Here is a 23,325-nt window from a genome sequence, read left to right as displayed (position 1 = left end):
TCATTCTCTGCCTGACCTCACCCCAGTGGCATTTTGGAAGTTTGTGTTCGTTGTTTTGCTCAGGTGAATCATTCAAGATTGCTATTCATCTGAAAGAGTTTATCAGATACTAATGGGATTTTGAAGAATTAATGTCTTAGCGATCCTTCATCCAGCAGACTGCGGAGAGATTAAATGGATCGCTGAGATATTTATTAACTACTGTTGGTAGCTCTGAATGTAAGAAAGGGATAGGATTCAATTTTAGCTGAACGAAGGGTTATACTCTTTAATTAGCAGCGAGGAGTTTTTAAGGCACGATGATAACGCTAATCATTCAGGTGTTCGTGCTTGTAATACTGCCCGTAACTACCAGGCTGTTTTTAACAAAGAATTCAAGTAAGAACTCTTTCAAATTCTCTCAAATACAAACATTTTTACTTGTTGTTTTGGACTAAGTCCTACTTTTCTAACAGTTCACAACACTGATGGATGTTTGTTTGTCCTTAAGAGCATGGAGAAGTGTTCCTCATGCAGTTGGATGGATGCTGAAGAAAATGGCAACCGTGACACTCAGCCTTCCCTCCTTCTCTGTTTTATCTGATAGCTTGATCTGATAGCTTAAGAAAACAATCAGGTTTTGATGCCAGGTGTAATTATTCACTAAAAGCGAGTGTATATTTAATCCAGAAAGGTAGGAGTGTGAAGTAGGCAGGATAGAGTTCGCGCATATGGAATATTTCATCCTTTAATGATGCTGGAGCAGGCTGAAGCTCATTCCCTGGTTTTGTATCTGCATGTCAAAGTGTGAGCACGACTCAAAGTCTTTGTTGGTACGGATCAGTCACAGGTGGAAATATGCAACCACAATTAAATTAGTGCAAGCTATGTCTGTGAAGGAAGCTTGCCTTTCCCAGTCGGTACCCCTCAAACTGTACATCAGCCAGAATGCTTTAACTAGATGAGCTCTTCCCACCTTAAAATTGTGTTTTGAATCTTAGATAAGTTTTATGGAGACAGGATTGGTATGCATGTAAACATGTTCTAGGCATGTTTGGACCATGGTGTGCTGTGCCATCAGTTATGGCTTGGTTATCTAAGCGATAATATGAGCTTCAAATGATTTTTGTCTTCTCTTTACCCAATGTTATATATTGTCTCATTCCCTGAGAAGCAAAGGTTGTAAGAACGAAACAGTGAAGGGCTGTGTGTTGGAAGGGAAATTCCTGCTATAAGGGAAAGTGGTTAAGCACTACAACAAGTTGCTCTCAGAGGCTCTGAAATCATCATCTTTGGAGATGGTCAAACCTCAGCTAGACACAGCCTTCAGCACCGTGATCTCACTGACGTCTCCTCTGCTGGGGATGGGAGTTGGGGTGAGGTAGCCTCCAAGCGCTCCTCTAGTGTTCTGTAGTGCCCCATAGTCGCTTGTCCTCTCAGTGGGTGGCTTACACTTCTCTTCTGTGAGCACTCAACAGGCCCGGATGAATAGCAGATGGAAAAAGGAGAAGGCAGCATTGCTGAGAGGTTAGTGTTGTTTTGATGGTCAACAGAAAGACAGTTCATTGGTGCAAGGGAAAACAGATGGAAGCAGCAGCTCTAAAATCAGATGAGGTTGAGATTAGTATTTAGCAGAACGTGTTTCATTTGTAATGGCTAATAACACATATTTGCATAGTAGTTTAAAGGCAAAGTATTTTTGTCCAACATTGTGAAAATGGAGAACTTGGGGATTTTTTTCAGAAGACTGTTGTCTCTAATGAAGTGTTTTATAGCTGAGACCATTGCTGGATTAAAACCACTGGCTACTTCTGCCTGCAGCTCCTACATCTGAATTTTATATCCACTCATTAACTCTAACTTCTTCCTTTCTTACTGATTTTATTCATTAACGAATACTATGGTTCCTTTATTGCATCTCCTTCATCCTGGATCATTATAGGGTCACTAAATGTAATTCTTCCCCATGGGTATATACTCGCTGTTCCTGCTCATTTCACAACATGGTAATTGTGGAGAAACCAGAGGTTGCAAATTATGAAAACAATTTAGTTTAATTTAGATTCAGCATCAGCTGTAGGGGAAAATCCATTTATGTACCCACAATGTTGGTTTTATGACTTTGCTTTGTTTTTAATAAAAAAGGGACCTGGTCTTCCCTGATGCTCATGCGAAGTAGAAGTCCTGTGGCAGAGCTCTTTTTCACAGACAGTTGGCTTTGAGGTATTGTCACATTTTAAATGCAATTGTTCCTCTTTAGCCAGACAAATGCAGCTGGGGTCCCAAGCAGTGACAGTTCTCTGGAGGCAGTGAAGTGATGGCGGTTCCCCCAAGGGCCGTGCTGGGCAGAGGGAAGAGCTGAGGGCACGTGTCCTTGTCTCACTGGTGGTGCTGGTGTCTGAACCCAGCTATGAGGTGCTCTGCAGCACTTCTGAGAGCAGGCAAAGCAAACACTGAGTACAGTTTTCTACCTAGCACGGCTACTGAACCTCAAGGCCTTCTGCCTGCCTCACATCCCTTATTCCAGTCCTCACACTCTGGCCATCAGCAAACTGCGGCTGTGTAAGTGCTACAGCAGGAGCAAATCCCTGAAGAGTCTGAGGGCTGTGAGCCCATTTCACCTCTACCCATGCATCAAATATGAGCGGGTGTCTCCAGCGGCCCAACTTTCTGCACCAGCAGTCTGCAGCCCGCTCTGTAATGGCCTTGTTTCTGCCGGGGCGGCTGGGGAGCCTCGCAGGCTTTAAATCTATAGCTCATTGTTTAAAGATTTATTTGTTTCATGAGGCTGCTGCCTGCGCTGGTCGCAGGCCAGCATCTGCAGAAGGAAGCTGGGAAATGGGAAGTGTGTCCACTCCTCCTAGTAGGCACCTCATCTGCCATGAGACTGCTTGGAAAGATTCAGGTCACCCACAAATGTCATCCCTTAGAACTGCAAATGCTTCATTTTTCTTGTTTGCAGTGGAAACGAATGAGAGAAAAAAAAAAAAAAAGAGGTGCAGCAAGCAAGTCCCTCAATATTGCAGAATGTTGCAGAAAAGCGCTTTCTTCTTATTATTATTATTTTGGTAGGAGTGCCTTGTTTCCATGGCTACCCCTTGTGAAGATCCCCACTGCTGGGATCAGCGTTAATTCCGTGAGTAGCAGGGGGTCCCCAGAGGTGGGACACTGCGGTCTCGTGCAGGGGGGAGGACGCGGGTATCGCACAGCGCCTGCACAGCCAGCAGTGCCTGCCTCCTGCTCCTCCCTCACTCTGAAGAGGGCAATCCTGTGTTTCATTCTATGCCTTCTTCCCCTCCAGCAGGCTTTTCCCACACTGGGGACACGCTGCTGTAACACGGAAATTCACTAAGCCCAGAAACTGTGAAGAAAATGCAGATCTTTCTCCTGGCTGCCAAATCAGAGTGGTGTAGTTCAAGGCATGCTGGAGTTCTCCACCGACCCCTCTGTTAGCCTGGTGGTCAGCCTGAATTCTGCTTTAAAAGAAAATAGGAATTGCTGATAATTACCAATCAAAATAGTGGTGTTCAATGTCTGTCTTGGATTTTTCCTTTCTTTTTTTTTTTGTTTTCCAGATTCTCCCTCCCCTGTGCAGGCAGCAAGAGTTTGATGGAAGGGTGTATTAACTGTTGGTCTGTAGGGTAGCAGTGCTTGGATGCCATAATCTCATTGGGTTCTATATGAAGAGGTCTTTTTCTACTTATTCACAAAAGTTTCTGGAAGCTTAGTGGTAGTTTGATAACTTTAGTCACTTTTTTAAAGTTTTCTTGAATGTTCCTGTGTGTTTTAAGTGTGTTGCATGTGGATCATTGGATTCCTACTCTCTGTTGAAATCACGTGTTCGTGTCAGCTCTGTGTGTCCAGAAGCAGTAGACTTCAAACCTATTCATGGGCATTTCTAATTTCTCATTATCTTTCTCCCTTTGGAATTGATTGCATGTATCTGGGGCTTTCTCTCTCATCACAAAAAGGAGCAATGCTGCTCGCAGCCCTTTCTCCTACTTATCTGTTTCTGTAGCCATGAGGTACGAGAGAAATCTCAGCTTCTATTTTCTTCAATTTTCCGCTAAATTTCCTTTGAAGGTTATCTTTCCTGGAGGCTTCAACTGATCCATTTTCTTTTATTTTCCTTCTTCTTTTTTTTTTTTTTCCTGGTACTGCATAATGTGTTTGTGCAAAGGAGAAGAAAGGGGAGGAGAAGAAAGTATACTTTTCCGTTGACATAAAAGCTCTTTGGTTCTTACTCTGCTTCTGGGCTTTCTGCTTGGATATCCTGTGCAACTGCGCATCTCTTCTGTACTATAAAAAGAGTCTGATGTAAAGAATGACTATTTCACAGAATCATAGAATCGTTAAGGTTGGAAAGACCACTGAGATCCTCCAGTCCAACCATCAGCCAATGCCTGTGACCCCTCTAGGCCATGTCCCTCAGTGTGACATCCACCCTTTTCATAGACAGCTCCAGGGATGGTGACTCCACCACCTCCCTGGGCAGCCTGCTGCAATACCACGCCAATTTGAAATGAAGGCAGTGAGAACTGGTTGTGTTTGGCCTATTCTCTCTCCTTTCGGGGCTCATTTAAAACATGTTAGGGGCCTTCCTATGTCAGAAAATTCATCAATGGCATCTTTTCGTGAGTGTGTTGTGCCCTCAGCTTTCACTTACATCTTCAAGACTTCATTATTTGTTGACATATTCCATGTTCACAGCACGAATGCATAAATAGCCAAATTCATGTTGGGTGAGTCCCAGTCCACAGCTACCTCAGGACTACTGGAGAGAGAATATCACATCTCTCCAACTCAGAACTTCTCCTGTTCAAAATATCCACCTCAGATATAAAACAAATTTGTCAAAAAATTAATATTAGCTGGAGAAACCAGTTCAATTTTTACACTGAAAAACGCCACTGTACTCTTATATAGCCCCAGATCATCAAATATTTAATAAAATATTTGCCCAGTAGCCTTCAGAGATGGCAATAGATGAGCTTCCATTCTTATTTTTTGTGTGGAATTGTATTTATTCATGGGAGGATCAATCTGATAGAATAGATGGCACGTGGACTTTATATTGAGTTTAGAAAAGGTTCGTTGTACAAAAGACTGGTAAAATTATTGGACTGTGCTGCATTTCCTCTTTATTCATTGTGTGAGCTGTGTTGACATGTGCAGTGCACTGATACAGATTGTACCGTTTCATCCAAGTACACACAGTCCCATTCTCCCCACTTTTTGCATTTAAATTGAAACACTCATGGTTGTGAATGATGTGATTTATTTCATTAATGGTATCTTTGCTGCAGGCTGTAGCATTAAGTCTCTTTGTCCTGATGAAGTCTTTTTTATGTCAATGACAATATATGACTTAGAATTTGTTTCAGCGACAAGGGGACAACTGTGTTTTGCTTGTATTTATTTTTCAGTCTTGAACTCTTTGGCCATTCCAAAGACAGACAAAATGGGCTGGAGCATATGCAAGGATTCTTATTTCAAACTTAGCGTTATCTATCAGTGCATTATTTTTAACTAGCGATCACTGCTCAAGAAAACCAACATATTCCTTAAGCGTAACATGAGTTTTTGTTGAAATTGGTCTGTGATTTCAGAGTGAGCTTAGCAGCCTTAGCCTGAATCGTATCCTGCCGCACTGCTGCCGCTTGGAGACCTTCCACTGCAAATATTGACCCAGCTAACGCTGCTCAGCTTGTGAGAGGAGATGAAAGTATTTGGCCTTAGGCCCATGAGGTGTTGCAAATGGCTGTGATGTTAATCAGATCCCCCACCTACCTGCGCTGAACAAAGTTTGCACTTCTTTTCCGGTTGCTACCCACGCAAGCTTTAGCACAAAGATCTGGCTGGCACGCAGCCTCCTAGTTTACGTTCCCACTACATGCTTGCAGCACGGCATCGGGCACGGTGGAAATGTGGCCCCAGCCCATCGCTGATTGTTCATTCAGTGCCATGAGTCACAGGTCTGCATTCCATGCACTGAATCAGGCACTGGAGATGCGAAAGCTCTGCTGGTCACTCAGCACAGCAATGGTGGGGGCTCGTTTTGGGATGTAAGCCCTCTTTGTTCTGCCTGCAGGGAGAAAAGGAAGCAGTTACACTCTTTCTCTGCAGGTCTGGATTGCAATGTGGATCTGTCCTTCTTCAGTCCTTCATGTTTGGGGAGAGTTTTTGGTATTTATATATTCAGAATCAGTATTGTTTCTTTCTAACTGCTCATGTGTGAGCGGACACAGAAAAAGCAGAATAAAAGTCACAGCAGAGCCGATAATCAAAGGAGAAAATCTTTCTGAATGGTGGGATTTTAAGGCTTGTGCCACTTGCTCTTTGCTGTGACAAACACAGGACATGTATCTTTCCTGTCTTACTGTGTTCTTTTCCTGCTACATTAATAAGTATTGCTGATACTGATGCTTCTGTGCGTATCTAGCAAAAAAAATACCAACAGTGTCTTGTTAGATGTTTCACATAGGGGAAACTGGTGAAAGAGGAACTGCAAGGAACTTGCCTTGTTTATTTGGAAGTAGTTGTCCCTCCATGAGCACAGGAAAACCACCAGAGCAGAGGCTGTCTGATGCATAGCAAGACGGAGCAGGATGGTGAGGGCTCTTCCTCATTTTTTGCTGAACAGGCCCTACAAATCATCTCAAAGGGCTTGTGACATACTTAATCTGCTGCTCTGGAAATGCAGCTCTGATTTCAAACAGTCTGTATCCTCTCCCAAACCCAAAAGATAGCCCAGTGGCACCTAATGGTGGAGATGGGTTGGCTGTTGGACTAGATGATCTCAGAGGTCTTTTCCAACCTTAGTGATTTCATGCCACCGCTGCAGGGGAGGGCTTGTAGTTTCCCTAGCAGGAGATGGTTTGGGCTAGAGCTGCTGCTCTCTGCAGCAACCCTGTGGGATGTGGGTTTGAAAGCAGAGCGGTGGGCAACTGGTACGTGTTTGTCAGTGTGGATTCTGGGATTGTTTTGCCTGGGGAAGAGGGGGCTCAGGGGAGACCTTACAGCTCTCTACAACTCCCTGAAAGGAGGTTGTGGCGAGATGTGGATCAGCCTCCTCCCGGATAACAGTGATAGGATGAGAGCTGATGTCCTCAAGTTGCAGCAGGGGAGGTTCAGTTTGGGTCGTAGGATGAATTTCTTCTCATAATGAGTGGTCGGGCATTGGCACAGGCTGCCCACAGAGGTGGTGGAGTCACCGTCCCTGGAGGTGTTCAAGAAACTTGTAGATGTGGTATTTAGGGACACGGTTTAGTGGGCAACATTGATGGTAGGTGGGCATTTGGACTAGATGGTCTTAGAGGTCTTTTCCAACCTTAATAATTCTATGATTGTAGTAGAATGATTTTTGTGACTTTGCTATTTCAGTTTCTCATTCCTCTTCCCTAGCTGTGAGAACACTTTAACTCCACCCTATTTCTCTGAGTTAGTGATGTGTAAAACTGAGGGAGGGGTTGGTTTTGTTTTTAGTCAATAGCATTTTTTTAGTGTTTGAAGGAGTGAAAATTCATGCCTCATTGCTCAGGAGGGGAGATCGTGCCAAAGTCATTCCAGTCATTCCTCAAGTCTGCTTGGGAATTCAGTTATTGGTGTCCATGTCAAAAGCTAAAAAGCTGTATCAGAAAAATCTTAGAAATACTTTTTAAAGTTTATATATCCATCTTAACAATTTAGATTTTGGTTTAAAACAAGAAATTTTCAGAAACTGCAATCTTTCCCCAGATATCGGTGACACAAGTCAGTAGCTATAGGACTCAGCAGTCACAGGAAAGGAAGAGGTGACAATTTCTGGGAAAGCGAATGACCAACTCTACCCGGTAATGCCTCTGAACGTTGCGCTTGTTCTGCTGCAGGATCTGGTCAAGTAAGAAATTACTATGCTTTCTATGTCAGGTTATTATTTTTTTTTAATCTTTTCACATAGAATCACAGCGTTGCTTGGGTTGGAAGGGACATTAAAGCCCACCCAGTTCCAAGCCCCTGCCATGGGCAGAGCTGCCCCTCACCAGCTCAGGCTCCCCAAGAGCCCCATCCAACCTGGCCTTGAGTGCCTCCAAGGATGGGGCACCAACAGCTTCTCTGCACTTTATATGCATTTTCCCTACTAGTGCTTGTGAAGCAGTCCTGGGGGGGATAGTAAGAAGTCAAAATGTTTTTTGTTTCTTGGAGACATAACAGGTCCCATCCACAGTTGCTGCCTACATTATTTATTTAAGCACATCTTTCACAGAAAATGCAGTGTGCTCAGCAGTTCAGAAAAACATGTTTTTACTGCCTCCACTTAATTATATCTAAAGTAAGTAAAATAAATTCTATGAACCTAAAAAAAAAAAAAAAATATATTTTAAAAAAAAAAAAAATAAATAATTTTTAAAACCAAAAAAAAAAAAAAAAAAAAAACCAAATCTGGAAAAAGTATGGCTTGGAGTTCAGAGTCTGTTCATTGATGTCTGTCTTGGAAAGGGCAGATGAACCTCATATTTCCAAGAAGACTATATATAGAGCAGTGCAGTCTCATTTACTGCTATTATGAAGGTAATTTAGCTGTAAATTCAATCTTACATCTATCTAAACCACCAAGAAAAAAGTCACCGTGCTGGGAGAATGAGTTCCCAGCAAACATCTCAACAAGGTCTCAGTCTCCACTCCTCTTTTCATGTCCAATCACAAAAATGCTGTCCTCTTGAAGCTTTGAAATCAGAAAGTCATTGCAGATTCAGATCTGACTGTTGTCTGAAGGCAGCTTTACATGTTCCCTTTTAATGTCTCTGTGGCTTGTGATCTGTGTTTAATGGTTACTGAAACCTCCTGCAGTTAAAAGTAATGTCACTTTTCTTTACTAATTAAAAAAAAAAAAAAAGAAAGAAAGAAGAGAGAATCATTTGATGATCTGCCCCGTGTCTTTCCAATAAGTGAGCGGTAACATACTCTTCTAGATATCTCAAGCAATTCATTAAGACTTCCAGCACTGAACAGGCCAATAATGGATACAGAATATCATTTAAATCCCTACTAAAATACAATAATCTTTACTGGAAGCAGTAAGCCTTTGACAGTACGCTCTAGTGTAGGATGGCTGGGATCTACCTAAGGTGGGATTTGGTGGGACACGCAATTTATTGTCAGTCCCCCACAAAATGTTCCAGGAATTTCTTCCCATTCTCTGAGCTTTCCCTCATGTCACCTGACTTCGACTCAGTGCCCAGACTGCTAAATGTAGTTTGGTTTATGAGGTAAGGTTTTCAATTTCAGTCTTAACAGAATTAACTATTGACTTGACATTTATATGGATTCTGACTCATGGGATGAGTTAACTGATTAAAATGAGGACGAGCAATCTACCAGAGTATGAAAAAAAAAATGACGAACAATAAAGAAGTAACAGTTGATAGTAATTAGGGAAGATTATATATTGCCTGTAGATCTATAGAACATCATACTGAATGAGTTACAGGATTTAGATAGAAGACTCTTCAATAGAAAAGCAGAAAATCCCAGTGAACTTTTAGAATGTGATTAACTTCAGTGTTTATTTAGTGTGGGTCTTATGTCTTACTACATTCATCATCTGGGTATAACACAAGTTTCCCCCTTTCTCTTCTAGTGAAGAGGTAAGGGCAAGATTCATTTCCAGGTCTATTTAAACTTTTAACTCTATCATGCTTTTTTTCTTAATCTTTAATATTGCTTTCTAATACTTAATCCTTGATTGACTCCCCCTGAATAGAACAACCCCATGATATGGTTGGGCCTTTTGGCTGCCAGGGCCACATTGCTGACTCAGATTTAGCTCACTGTCAATCCGGACCCCCAGATCTCTTTCATGGAGTTACTCTATGGCCTCTCATCTCCCAGTACGTATATATATCCAGGATTATCTCCAGTTAGACGCAGAATCTGGCATTTGTTCTTGTTAAACTACATGTGGTTGGTGATTGCCCAGCCCATTCACTTGTTGAGATCTCTTTGCAAGTCCTTTCTACCCTCAAGGGAGCCAACAGCTCCTCCCAGTTTAGTGTCATCTGCAAACTGACCCAGTGTACCTTCAAGTCCTCTTTCCAAGTAATTCATGAAAACTTTGAAGAGAACTGGCCCTAAAATGGAGCCGTGGGAAACCTCACTAGTGACTGGCTCCCAGCCTGCTGTAACCTCATTTACAATAAACCCTTCAAGCCCAACTTAACAACCAGTTTTTTGCCCCTTGCATTATGTTTTTGCCTAGACATACGGTGGACATTATGTCCGGAAGGATCCTGTGAGAAACAGTATCAATAGCTTTGCTAAAATCCAAAAAAATTACACCATCTGACTTTCTTTGGTCAACTGGATAGGTAAACTCATCATAAAAGGAGACTGAAATCTTGAAAGGGACTTTCCCCTCATGAAGCCAGGATAGCTGTGACCAACGTTGGCACTGTCTTCAGGTGATCTTCAGTAACTCCCAGAACAATCTTCTCTGTAATTTTGCCAGGTACTGGAGTGAGACTGACAGGCCAGTAATCACCACAGTCTTCTTGAAAACTGAAACATTTGCCAGCCTCCAGCCAACTGGGACCTCTCCAACAACCTGGAATTTAACTTTCAAGAGTCAAATCTTTCATCTTTCCCTGTGAAATTTTTCATTATCCATCTGTAGCCTCAGACTACACCAAGCTCTTCACTGGAACCATGGGGAGCTACCATGAAGGTATATTCTAAAATACCTCCAAAAACAGCAGATGACAAGAGAAAATGTACTTTGATCCCAGAGGCAGAACAACTTGGCACAGAAATGAGTATCATTTGTAGAAAGAGCTGATAATACTTTATTTTTCTTCCAAACTAACCATCTTCTCTCCAGAAAAATGATACTTGCTTGAAATAATCTGTTTTAACGAAAATGGGAAAACTGTGAAATGGGTCAATATTGAAATAGACATATGATTTAGTCTTTCTTGTCTTCCTTAGATTCTTCTATTTCTTTTGCTCTGAAGCCTTCTCTTTATTCTCCATAAATAAATGGTGTGAATGATTACATATCGAAATATTTTGATCTTCATTTTTTTTACATTTCAATTTTCCTATTTTCATCTCTGTCACTAGCTTCTCAATCACTGGATTTTTTTCCTTCTTTTCCTTCTTTTTTTTTTTACCTCAAAATTACTTTAACGTGTAACACTGTTCCCCACCTTCCAGAGCCTTCCTCCTGCACTGGGCCCTTATCCATGGCCTTAGTGACATCCTGAACTTTTAAAGCTTGTTCTTCCTAGGTTTAACAGTGCATGAGGAAAGACCATAGGCTACAGATTGTGCCTAAATAGCAGAGAGGATTCCTAGGACATTCTCAAACTTTCCTGATGCACAATATATATATTTTTTCTTCCCTTTATTTAGGGAAAATGAGCTACTACAAGCCTTGAAAGATGTTCCCATCAAGCTACTAGCTATTTGCCTTAACATGCAGGATAATGGTACTTCCTGCTGGTGGGCATCAAGGAGAGCTCAGTGCAAAACCTCACTGATGGGCAAGCAAATGAGTACACAATCTAACCTTGGTTACGGTCATCTCCCCTTCATTTTTTATCCTTGGCATGTGCTACAGTTCTTGGAAATGCTTGGCAATTACCCTTTCCTTACTGTTATTGCTATTTCCAGTTTTACAGCTGCATGAAACTTAGCTTAAGGAAACATTTTAGTAGAGACTGTATTGGACTACTATATGGTCTCTGATCTTAGACAATCATGATATTACGAACAACAACAACAACAACAAAACAACTAAAAGCTTCCATCGAATGTCATTCTGTCTCCAACACAGTTGAACAAAGTTTCATTTTTAGCATGTTATAACCAGAGATGGGAGATGATGTTGAAGATGTGGGTTCAAGAAGAAGAGGTGATTAGGAAAGCTTTAAAAAGCAAAAGGGAGAAATGGCAGCAGTGATGGAATTGAAGTGACTGAAGCTGGGAGACATGGACACAAAGACAAGGGACCAGCAGATGATTTTCTGCAAGAAGTGGACTCCAAGGTAATGTGAACAGGAAGATGGCTTGGTCTTAGAGCTTCACTGTGACCTAGGGCTAAGGAAGGAAGAGCTGTGCGGAGCTTGAGAGGCCCCAGGGGGAAGCCAGCAGTAACCCTACTGAACGAGGATTGAGCTTTTCTAATGAGGAATGTCTTTGATGAGAGTTTAACAGGAGAAATGCGTGCTAGTGAAGCAATGCATCAGATGCTGTGGCTCTTGATTGGAGAGATTAATGAACAGCAAGGAAGACAGAAATAAGAACCAGGTGGGGAGAGAAATACAGAAGCTATTTACTAGAAATTTGTGACAGGGCATGCAAGAACTTCTTTTCATTGAATAAATTACTGTCACTGCAAATACTGTGCAAGTGAGTCCATTCTTTCTCGCTAACGTGGGTATGGCTAAGTCGTGGCTGGCACTTCCGACTCCAAGTGGAGATGAAGGGCTATTGCTGACCAAAAGGTCTGCTTTTGTACTTGTCTAGTGGCGTCATATACATGTGGGCTTATTCTTTGCTTTCCTCATTCTACTGACTTCTGTTTCAGCTGCTGCTGGGGGTTATTGTTTGTATTGTTGATGTTTATACAAGTTATGCGAGGAAGGGCGAAGTCCAAGATTGATAGTAACTACTGCAAACAGTCCCTTCTGGGCAGGTGCTGTCTGGAATTGAAGGACTCAGGCAGCTCTGCCCTAGAAGGATGTATGGATTGAACCTCAGTCCTTGCGCTTCAGTTCCCCTAGGCTTGACCTTTAGAAATGTTTAATGAATATAGTTATTGGTTGCTGAATCATAGAGCACCTCCCATCTTGGGTACTTATATTCATTGCTATTATTATTAGTGAATAATTTTTGAAATAATGTTTGGAAATAAAATAACATATCTCTTTGCAACAGCGAAACATGATTATTGCTTGCAGAAGTTCACCCAGACTCTATGGCAGTTTCAAAGGAAGGTCCTGGGGAATCTCCAGCTGTGCAAGTTGCATTTTGATGCTAAGGTGAGTGGCACTGTTTTGCCTTGGGAAATCTTTTGCATGTGACTCGTGGCTCAGCCTGCTGCAGTGTAAGGGAAGGCTGTAAGGTGTAAAGGTGGAAGTGAATTGCCTCTGTTTATCAGTTTATCAGCTACAGGGAAGAAGTAATGAACTTTGTTGAACTTACAGATGGCTTCAAGGTAAACACTACGTCATTTACAAAGCAAGCGTATGTTCTTTTTCTTCATGTGCACTTCATAGAGACTGTGGGAGCCTTTTTTTTTTTTCTGTCATGATTTATAGCTCACTTTTCTTATTAAATCTGCAGTAACATCCTCACCAATTTCAATCAGTGTTGCATTAATTCCTTCAACAAGGGGCAGATAAAATGGCAGTCTGGGGGTGATTTGCTGAGTACATTGCTTACCTTGCACTGATTTCCAACTTCTATGTTAGCTGTTCTCAGGAAACTAGTGTTGAGATCAATCCCAGTTCATCTAAATCTCAATGTACTGTATCAGTAAGCAATACTAACAGATGGTTATCATCCAGAAGGAAAAAATCTGTGAAACTTTATCCCATTACTCTCATTTGTTTCTGCAACCAACTTTGTGTTACCATACATTATACTTTTAATGTGGTAATTACATGATAGAAAGCTCAATAGCCTGTTATGAATCACACATGCATTTGTGTATTTCTTTAAGAAGCATTTCAGTGGCGTGTGTGTATCCGGTATTTTTAAGCAGGTAATCTTCCAACTAGGGATTCATCATCTTAATTTTTTACTGTTGAGAAAGCCAGGCTGACAGGTAAAAGATGAGCATATGCTGAATGCATAAAGATTTTACAAAGGCTTTATGAACCTATTTTAAAATGCTTCCTAAGTCCTTGATATATTAGTGCTAAGTGGCAACTAGTAATACAGGAAGCCACTTCTGACATTCTAAGGGAAAAATATTATTGATCAAAAAAAAAATTCTTAAATGATACACGTGAATTAAGGTGTGTGGCAGAACATAAGAGTTCTACTCAAAGCCTCATGTGGATATTCCCAGGAGACTCCCAGAGCAGCCTCTTAAGACTCTTGCTTAAAAAGGTAGAATTCTAATTAACATTCCCAGTACTGAGGTCACTACATCTCCCCTGGGCCTTTTTCCAAGTAGTCTGCCTTTCGCTGGGGTCTCACTGTCTATCTTTTTTCCCTATCGTGTGTCAGTGACCACTGGTGCCTTATATGTCACGTGAGCTGGAGGAAGAGGAAGGGTACGGCTATGGTTGGCAGTGTGTTAGCTTAGCTGCCTTACAGCTGCCTGCTGTACTTCCCGAAGCACTAGGATCTTGTTAGTCATTCGCTGAAGGTAAACTGCACTTAATGAAGTTCACCGTGGTATTTCAAGGATGAGAGCTCAAATCAAACTCATTCTTACAGAAAAAAAATAAATGATCTGTTGAAACAATTAAACTAAGAAATGCCACGTCGTGCTTTTTTGGCAATGAACTGAATCATGACACACCTTCCCCCATTTGTGTGGGAGAGATCTCCAACGGAATGCAAGATTAATTATTTGGTGGCGGTTGGGTTTTTTTCCACCGGAGATTACCTCTTTGCATAGCTATGAGCTGCTGCTGGTAGTTCTTGTCCATGCCCCTGACGAAAGCACAGCCCTTTATCACAGAATGAAATCGGAGACAAGTGTTGGCTCCAGCTTCGTCTGCTGCAATAGATAATGCCTGTTTCTATATACGCTGCACTTTAAGCTCTCTTATAAGTTGTTCATATTTAGTAATTCTCACCCAAATTGCTGTGTTCGCTCAGAGACCAGTCAGACTTCAGGAAGGCTCCAGGTAGTCACTGCAGCCTGTCTTGTTGGTATCTCCTGGAAGATGAAAGCCATTGATCTTCATTCCAGCTGTTCGGAAGTGTCAGAAATAGGCAGCACCTGTGTTATGTGTACATTATTTAGAACTGCTTGCTATCCCTAGAGCACCTTTTTAACACATTGAAACACAAGAATAGTACCTTCCTGTTGCTCGTTGATGTAACTGCTACAGCCGTGCCTGATCCATTCGCAAATGCTGAGAAATGATGGTCTTTGCACTAAGGCTCCCGTGTTATTAAATCCTGACTGATGTGAAAAAAAGAGGTGGAGAGGATACACCCTTGCTCAGCTGCAGACCACATTCAAAGGGCAACGAAGTACAAAACCAAAATTGGGGTCTTCATTAGACATTGCTCTGTTTCTTTCTGGAAAATTGTATGTCCCTCAACCCCTGCCTTGGGAAACATTAATACTGCATTGCCCAATTATCTATAAAAAAAGGTTCTCTAATAATAAGGCAAGTACCAGAAAAAAAGAGCCTATGAAGCCTGTAGGGCATGAATGAATGATAGGCTTGGTTTTATGACTTCCTGCAATTGGGAAAGAGAAATGACTTTGCTTTTCTGAGAGCGGGAATTTATAGAGAAGTTTGGTCAAACACGTAGGGTGAAATTTGCTTGCAACAAACTGAGAGGGATTTTAAGCAAATGTGGAGGCCTGGCTTGATGTGAAAGCACTTGGAAGCCAAAGTCTCTTTATCATTTTGAGCCTACGTGTAAATAGTTTAATGCCAGTACCAACATGAATATCCATCATTTCACAAACATCAGGTAAATCAAAACAAAATGAGCAAGTCACATGTTTTGGCTGCATCATCTACTGACTTCTAGTGACGTTGTTGTCACATCCCTCCTGAGGAGCAAACTGAGCTTGCTGCCTCCTGCCTTGTGCCAACTATTGTCCCAGAACCCCCACTGCTTGATCCTAGTCTCTTTGGCGATGGTCAGTATGGCTGGCAATGCTTGATTTGACCATGCTTGTAATCTGGTAGGTGCCAAGATGTAATCAGCAGTCTGCTTTTTCTGTCTAATCTCAGGGGTATAGCACTGGTGTCTTCTTGATTTGTAACTTACTATGTTGCACAGTGCACCTTAGAGCTCAGAGGAAATGGCATTGCAGCACTGTCAGGAGATTGCAAGTCGGTAACGGAAATGGCCACATGAAATTCAAGGTGCCCGTGTGTTCTCGATGACCCAAGGAAATAACCATGCAGGAGGGTGATATGTTCCCCACATAATGCTGTATGTAGCACAGTCATGATGAACAGATCTTCAAGTTGGAGTACACTGCTAAATCAGCCACTCATTTGGACATGCAAGCTCTGGATCATGCAGAAGAGTCACAGGGAGAAGGTATCCTTTGGGTCCCAGTTCTAGACCCCACAGTCCCCCAGCCTCCATCAGTGATCTCACTCCAGCACAAGCAGGTGAATTGTTTTTCTGTTTTTTTAGGGGCAATTGGAAGAGGGGAAGAGTGTCATTTAGCAGAAGTCCTGTGCCCCTCTGGTGCCACTGAGCTTTGCTCCCAGGAAGCACCAGGTAGGCCAGTTAATGGAGTGCAGATGACCTTTTGTGAGGTTCAGAAGCATTTATTATATCAATAAATAATGTGGTTTAGCCAGAAGCCTAGTGTCAATGGCCATCTCACAAGATAACAAAGGGACAGAACAGAATGTCTTTGTAGACAGAGAGGTTTTTTTTTCTTGGTGAAAGAGTGCTTTTTTTTGCCCTGCAGGATCTAACCAACTTGTCTACCCCTTGCCTTCCTAGCCCTTACCAAGTCTCACTCCCCCATCCATAGGAGCTACTTACATGGCCTCATTACATCTTCCATCTCCCACTCCCTCCACTATCTCCCAAGAAGCAGACAGCAAGCAAACTCCCTCTTCACCCTCCCCCTTCCCTGAGCAGCATGGCACAGCCACTTGTCAGCTGCATTTTTCTCCAGCAAAACACGTAGTCCTCAGCCTGTGATGTTTCCTGAGGGTTGTGGAGGCAGCAGTCACAGCCGCATGCCAGAATGCTCAAAAGGTCAAAAAAGACAGAGGGCTGGCCAGGGCAGACAGAGTCTGAGTAACTGTGCTTGCCCAGAAGTGATGTGGATTGAGGTCCCCTGGGAAGTGTGTGCATAAAGCAGGCAAACCAAAATCCTTCTTCTAGGAAACAGAGGGGGATAGAAAAGCCATTTGTGGTTAATTGAGCTCCTTCCTCCACCATAACTTGCACAGTTTGCACCATTAATGAAGGCCCACGGCCAGGCATGGGGCTCATCTAGCTGCTGCAGCTACTCACTCACCCCAGAAAACAGGCATAAAGCTACTGAAGAATCTAGTTTTTGCTCTCCTGGTCTAGATGGACAGGCTCATCTAATTTCTTGCAGAACCTGTGTAGGACACAGCAGGTACCAGGTCTACAGTGGGAATTTTTGTGACTAGTCTGTCAATCAGGGCCTGCCATACTGCAGTGAAAAAGGAAAAGTCCATTCCACTGATTCATAGTCAGGAATAGGATCAAAAGTGAAAACCCTGTGCATGGGAAGCCTTGTGTGGGAGAGGATGGCTGTTAATGCTGCAGGTAGGGAGACAGCTTGCAGCCTCTCTGCTGCCTGCAATGAGGAAAGCAGAGCTTCAAACCCCAGGCATGGATGTTCAGTCCGGGGAACCAGGCTGCATCTGGCCCAGAATGATACAGCAGTGTATGCTGCAGTTGTAGAGACCTTGGTGTGGCTGAATTTAATCTCCTAATCAACTCCCATTTCACTGCATTCCTTGTTAGCAGGCAGTTCTCAAGTGAGAACTTCAATGTTTTCATTTGCAGGGAGCCAAAGCATGCAGACATTTACTTGTGTCTTATAAGCTGTTTTGAAGAAGTGCAAATCTAATGTGCTGAGCATGATGCCAGTACCCAGCCAACAAGCAGGTCATTTGCTGTGCTTCTGTGCACAGCTCCCTGCCAACGTGGTAATGTGAGAAAATTTGCTGGTTTCCTGTGCGAGCTGTGCCACGGCCAGCAGAGATGTGCTGACCTTGGGTTGAGATGTCTTATAAATGCTCACATCACCACCCAATGTGTTATTTAGCATTGTCTCTGCTGATTTCCTTTTTCACCAGTTTCCTTTCCATAGAATCAGAGAATAATAGAATTGTTTGAGTTGGAAGGAACCCCTAAAGGCCATCTACGCCAGCTTCCCTGGAATGAACAGGGACACCTGCAACTGGATCAGGAGCTCAGAGCCCCTCCAACCCGACTTTGAATGACTCCATGGACAGGGCATCCATCACCTCTCTGGGCAACCTGCGCCAGTGCCTCACCACCTTACTGGAAAAAACCTCTTCTTTAATACCCAACCTAAACCTCCCCTCTTTTAGTTTGAAATCATTTCCCCTTGTCCTGTCACAACAGACTCTGCTGAAGAGCCTGTCCCCTTCCTTCTTACAGCCTCCCTTTAGATCCTGAAAGCCGCTATCAGGTCTTCCTGGAGCCTTCTCTTCTCAAGGCAGAACAGCCTCAGCTCTCTCAGCCTGTCCTCGTAGGGGAGGTGTTCCATCCCTTTTCATCCTTTCTTTTCGAAAACATCGCAGATTAAAATCAGGCCATCATCTTACAAATGCTTTTGGAAAATGTCCACACCCACGTTCTATTGTTGAGTAGCATCCCAACTCAACAAGATCATAAAGGAAAGTGCTATTTCAAGCACAAGAGTAATTCCACCACGGTGAAGTCAGTGATTGGTGAATGCTTCTTTTTCATCATGTAAAATTCCTCAAGGCGGCTGTTCATACCACATAACTAGTAACAAGACAAATCAATATTTAACAGTAGGTTTAATGAGTGAGTGTTATTTGTTCCTTTATTATTTTCTGTGATTACTACTCTATGTTTTTTTAAAAATATGTTTTCCCTTAATAGAGAATTTGAAGTGAACCAAGGCTTCTTAAAAATTTTGCTACATTGGTACTGTGAACATTTTAAACTGGGAGTTGGAGTTGCCGGATAATCCATGGGATGGGTTTCTTCCATTTTTCTGAAGGAAATTATTTAGCAAGTAGAACATTCGTCTTGCACTATGCTTATCAGAGAAGACAGGGTTTAAAAAAATCATACACTGAAAAAATAGCATCTGATTACATACAACATGTTCTGCCAGATATTCTGAGACAGCACCAGAAGGCACCACATTTCAAGTGGCAACAACATGTCATGGAAATATCTGAAAAGTCTCCTTTTTAGTAAAATGTCTGTTTATCATGCACTTGTTATCAAGCTGTCCTGTTTGTTTTTACCTTAATTTCCCTGTTCTTCAGTTGCTAGGTTCACTTTCCCTTTTCAGAGAGATTCTGATTTTCAGTGATTTAAAAACAGAAACGAGCATATTACAATGTTTTAATTTTTAAATTTTGTTTTAAAATCATACTGTGTTTGAATGAATACACTCCTACAGCAGATATATCAATCTCATTGATTTGTACTGAGTTCAGGCCTTTGTTCTCATATGCATAAAAATGACAATGAAAAGAAGAACTTCCTCAGCTATGGTAAGAATTAATGGGCTGATACTGAAGGAAGATACATCTGCAGAAAAAAGTAGTTTGTGTTGTTTATTTCCCAGTACGGCTCACTTGACTGATGGGGGCATTCTGCATATCCTCAGGCATATTCCTTAGCATGTCCGTGCATGAACGCTTTGTTTGTGAATGGGATAATAATTCTTCTTGTATCTATTTAGACAATAACTTTCATGTGACAGCAACTGGATCTTACAACGTTTGTTCAGAATCATCAAATCATTAAGGTTAGAAAGACCACTAAGACCATCTAGTCCAACCATCAACCCATCACCACCTTAGAAATCCACCAATACCACACTTGTTAATTGGTGGCAAAAAACAACATGGGCAAATATGAAAAATTGAATGTTAATTCCTCAGCTGATATCTCACTATGGATTAATTTTGCATATTTGAACAAGTGCTTTTCTTCTTCTTGGCAGTAGGCCTTGCTGGTCAAAACATGATGGATTTGGAGAAGTCTGCCAGCATCACCTTTGAACCAAAAGTGTTTCAAGTGCCTCCGGAGCCAAGCCTAAGATATTCTGAATACAGAGTATTCTATGATGCATATAGCATTTCCTTGAGGTATGTGGATCAGGGCAAGGGGAAGAGGAGTGGAAGAGGAATTGCTGAATTGCTGAAACAGCCTGTTTTCTCACCTCCAGCAATTCCTCCACTCTTATTTCCTAACATCTAAACTGGGAGAGGATAATTTCACACGGGTAGCATCTGTATTGATTTGTGTAAAAACACCTTTCTGGGTCTTTAAGCTGTTGTTCAGCAGTGCCTGACAGCAGCCTGTGTCCAAGAGGGGCTCCTTGGAACGTCAGTGATGGGAGGAGGATGGAGGGGGAGGTGACTGCATTGTCCATCATGTGTTGATGTGAACAGGCTGTGATGAGACCACAGGGCTGCAGGACTTAGTGGGAGAATCTGAGGACAACACCTACAGGGGAAATCAGTAGACAGGCAGGCTGACAACAAGGAGCTGCCTACAGAATGGGAAGAAAAACAGCAAGAATGGTAGACAGGAGAAAAGGACGTGTTTTAGAAGATTTTCACATTAGCACGTCAAGTCAAAAGAAAATGAACTGCTGAACTCTCTCTTCTTCACCTGCCACTAACCTTTACATGACAAAATGACAACGCTGAGGCAAATTGTTGTAGGCTGAGAAAACAGTTTCACTGAGCAGTAGCAGCGATTTCAGCAAGCTGTGACATTTGAAAGCACAGACAGACTAGCCTGTCCTTTATTTACTAGCAGGGAGATGCCCTCCTATGCCTAACCAGAAAAAATGGCCAATAGTCAGAGTCAACAAGAATAGTAGGAATGCTTCAACAGTTTGGGAAACTGTCACTGTAGATCTTGGAAGTATGAAGAACTATCGCATTTTGGCGATAGCATGCATAAAAAAGGCTGGGGACTGGAAAAATGTCTGCTTAGGAGAAATTCATTTCCCTGGGCACTTATCAGCCAGAGAAAGAATAATGTTTCTGTATCTGTGAAACTCAGTATGGACAGGACCTCGCTGTACAAAACCTCTTTGCTAAGAACAGCACTGTTTTAAGGCACCAGTTAGGTGGAAAATCCTTTTACTGCCCTATTTTTAGCACTGGAGATTGCAAAGATGATGTGAGTGTTCTGATGGACGGTTCTTTTGGCCCAAGGGGATGAATAGATAGTCGGCCCACATTATAAGGGTTTTTGGTTATTTCTGTTGCCACCAAGAGGAACACAACACGTTGGTTGCCCAGAGAACCCATGGGTGCCCCATCCCTGGAGGTGCTAGAAGGCCAGGCTGGATGGGGCCCTGGGCAGCCTGAGGTGGTGGGGGGCACCCCTGCCCACAGCAGGGCATTGGAACTGGGTGGGCTTTAATGTCCCCTCCAACCTAAACCATTCTGTGATTCTATGATTGCCTGCTAAAGAACAAGGCACAGAACAGCAAGAACCAAAGGGGATTATTGCCATCATACCAGCTGTGAGGGTTCAAGAAAGGACACTATACCTCAAGCCCAGGGCAAACCTGCTGCCCTCAGGACATACGTATTTTGTGGAGGTAAGCACGCTGTGTAGAGACAATGGATAAGTTAGTCTGGGCACTGGAAGCATGCATCCCTGTACAAATGTGCTCATTTAGATTTTCTTCTGTGTCTCTACTCTGTACTGCAATCTCAGTTATTTAAACCACTGTGAAGTACTGAATCTTTTAAATCTCATCGTTTCATAGCCTCAGACATCTGGCAAACTCCATCTGCGCTATGGAACTGTGCTATTTCAAGGTCATGCATTTCAGTAAATGATTCCTAGTGTGTTTCGTTCCTCTGTAGATGTGGAGTTCTTAGCATCAACCAGAATGCAACCAACCAAGGGACTGACATACTGTGACAATAAATTCCAGAAAAATCGTATCAGAAAATTAATCCAGGAATGGGTCATGAAAGGGTAAAAGAAAATAGCAACTGGGCTGCAAGCGAGCAGCCTTAAGAAAAGCGAATTTATAGGAAAAGGCTGAGTTGGCAGTTTTCATAAGAAATGCTATAAGCACGCAGCACCTTAGTGCAAAAATAAGGAGAGGAATTTTAGAAAGAGCAGAGAGCCTCAATCATTAGCTCTTCTTTGATCTCCGCACAAGAAGGAAACATGCAGAAAATGAAATGTAGGTCATCATACTAAGAATTTATACAGAAATGATAGCATAAGCATTTTTTGTGTAAATTACACTGTGAGCTGGAAAGAAAAAATGCAAGAGAGGGTATCTCTGAAGGTATATTGGTAAAAAGAGGGAGCTCAGGCTCAGATGTTGTGCAACACCAAGAAGAGAGGAAAAGCAATTGTCAGCACGGGGAGGGGGGGAATAAATTTTGTTGCTATTTTCGCTTCATTCTTTTCTAATACACTTAACTGCAATGAAGTAATGAACAGATTGTCTACCTCTGGAGCAATACATGAGTTCATATTGAATTACATTTTCTCCTCCTAGAACTTTTCTTTGATTTTTTTGTGGCTATGCAGAATTTTTGTTTTGCCCTCAGCATGCAGCCTCTGAAAACAGAGATGTACTTTCTTGCTTCAGCATCCAAGTTATTACTGCAAAATGCAATAATACTAGATCACATCAGGTCTTCTGGATAGTTGTTCGGTAATACCCTTGGCTTTATCACTGAACCACTGAAAATCACTGTGTCTGATGTTCCCACCTGCTCTCCATCCCCTGTATGCTGCCAGCTAATGGCCAGCCCGTTTATCAGAACATCGGGTAAGACAGTATAAAAAGCTTTGCTAAAATCAAGGTATAGAACGCTTACTGCTTCCTCCTACTCAAATGCCTGCTACTGAGTCACGGAAGAAAAATATTTTGGTTTGACACAGTTAGTTCTTGGTGAAGAATATGTTGGGTGTCAATTACCTCCTCCTTTTCTCCCAGGTATTTACAAATAATATAATTACTAGTATTAGGACTTTTTCCAGAAAATGAGATGAAGGTGATTAATCCATAATTCTCATGGATCCTCACGGACTTGGTGATGTTGGTAGGTCCCTTCCAGCTGAAACTCTTCTGTCCGTGCAGCATGTGGGAGAATCATGGGTAGCGTGACCAAAAGACATGTGGAAATCTGGCTGTTCCCAAGTTTGAGATTCAGATGCTGTTTTGAATATCCAGGCATTTCCTTCACCAGAACTATCTTTTTGTTATCCTGCCTCTCATTGTTCTGTGGAAACATTGTAAATACAAGGAATCCAACAGGCTTATGAGCATTTCAGGAGATGTGAGAAGTTTCATGTATCTTGCACAAAAGAAAAGGAAGCCGACAAAGTTTTGCCCTTTGGTGGCGAAAAAAAAAACCCTATTTTTGTCTCATGTACAGTGAAGAGGCTCAAGTTGTAAGGTAGCACATGACGTGCCTACGTGCATTG

At 42.3% G+C, this 23,325-nt stretch overlaps 1 long non-coding RNA gene across 2 annotated transcripts; it reads left to right on the top strand.

Annotated features, from left to right (window-relative positions):
• On the top strand, positions 5,281-22,699 carry LOC110402088. Of its 2 annotated transcripts, XR_002440889.1 has the most exons (7): positions 5,281-6,105; positions 7,717-7,858; positions 10,466-12,810; positions 12,895-12,998; positions 15,943-16,209; positions 16,309-16,395; positions 19,847-22,699. It is a non-coding gene; the product is annotated as an uncharacterized LOC110402088 (long non-coding RNA). The 2 variants fall into 2 exon arrangements; XR_002440888.1 differs by lacking the exons at positions 15,943-16,209; positions 16,309-16,395.

This window comes from Numida meleagris, chromosome 6 (genome assembly GCF_002078875.1).
Source record: "Numida meleagris isolate 19003 breed g44 Domestic line chromosome 6, NumMel1.0, whole genome shotgun sequence".
NCBI classification, from domain to species: domain Eukaryota; kingdom Metazoa; phylum Chordata; class Aves; order Galliformes; family Numididae; genus Numida; species Numida meleagris.
This window is presented reverse-complemented; position numbering and strand designations above follow the sequence as displayed.